Source organism: Bos mutus, chromosome 9 (assembly GCF_027580195.1).
Source record: "Bos mutus isolate GX-2022 chromosome 9, NWIPB_WYAK_1.1, whole genome shotgun sequence".
NCBI lineage: Eukaryota > Metazoa > Chordata > Mammalia > Artiodactyla > Bovidae > Bos > Bos mutus.
This window is the reverse complement of record NC_091625.1, coordinates 245,134-246,627: the sequence shown is the minus strand read 5'-3', so window position 1 is coordinate 246,627 and position 1,494 is coordinate 245,134. Positions and strand designations below refer to the sequence as shown.

Here is a 1,494-nt window from a genome sequence, read left to right as displayed (position 1 = left end):
TAACTGAGAAGTAATTGTAGCTCATCTGACCATCAAAAAAAAATGTAAAATACAACATACAATTTATTTGAAACATAATCATATATTTACTTATAATAAAGATAAACTGGCATCAGAAATATATATGAAAATTATTGGGCATAATACGAACACAAGCATACTTATTTGGTTAATACACAGCTTGTCTTTAATTCAAGTGGTTTTTCAGTCCCATTGGACTTCTGAATTATACTGAGGGAGAAAGCAGTTTCATGGTTGTCAAACTCCTGACTGTCTTTTTCACATCTTTATTCCTAAGGCTACAGATAAGAGGATTCAGCATAGGAATCATGACAGTAAAAAACACAGTGGCTACTTTGACGAGGAGCCATGAGCTTTTGGAGTTGGGTACACAATAAAGGAACAGGACAGTCCCATGGAAAATGGTGATGGCGGTCAGATGGGAGGCACAGGTGGAGAAGGCTTTTCGGAGTCCACCAGCTGAAGGCATCTTGATGATTGTGACAACTATGAAAGCATAGGAGGTGAGGATAATCAGGAGGCTACACACCTCATTGAGTGTAGAAATGATGAAACACATCAGTTGACTGAAATGGGTGTCAGAACAGGAAGCAGAGATGATGGCAGAATACTCACAGCCAAACTGATGTATGACATTAGAACCGCAGAAGGACAGCTCCAAAAGAGAACACGTGATTGTCAAGGAACACATTCCACCCCAAGTGTAAGTCCCAGTGACCAGGAGGCTGCAGAGCTTAGGAGACATAGCAATTGTGTAGAGCAGGGGGTTACAAACAGCCACAAACAGGTCATAGGCCATCGCTGCTAGCATGGACATCTCCGTAATCACAAATGCACAGCCAAAGAAAAACTATGCCATGCATCCTTTGAAATAGATAACTCTGTCTTCCACAACCAAGATACCTAGGAGTTTGGGTATAAATAATGCTGGAAGAGCGAATATCCAAAAAGGATAGATGGCTGAGAAAAAAATATGGGTGTGTGGAGTTTGGGACTGGTCCTTATGACCACAATTATGCCAAGGTTCCCCACCAGAGTGACTGTGTAAATGGTTAGAAACACCAAGAAAAGGGGTGCCTGGAGGCGGGGATATTCTGAGAAGCCCAAGAGGATGAACATGCTCCCAGAGCTCTGATTTCCTTCATTCAGTACCATGGCTGTTGATTTAAAAAAATAAAAATAAATAAGAATTAAAATTGAGCAGTGGAACATGAGAAGGTGGAGTGAAAGAAACTGAAGATAGCTCAACCTAAGCTAGTGAGGGCAGTGTGATCAGTGTATACCCAGGAATGTTCTGAAGTGTCAAGTTGAAGTCTTTACAACTTAAGTGAAGTTGATTATGGGAAATTAGCTTTATCCTTTAGAACTTTAGTTTATTTACCTGGAAAATAAGAAAGAATAGTATTTATCAATAGTAGTATTATATATAAATGATTCCTAAATGAATGTGATGCTTAGAGCATTAAATATCCC

At 39.5% G+C, this 1,494-nt stretch overlaps 1 pseudogene; it reads right to left on the bottom strand.

The window, feature by feature from the left end:
• Window positions 1–226: 226 nt before the first annotated feature.
• Window positions 227–1,176, bottom strand: LOC102273273 (olfactory receptor 1165-like; annotated as a pseudogene).
• Window positions 1,177–1,494: the final 318 nt, after the last annotated feature.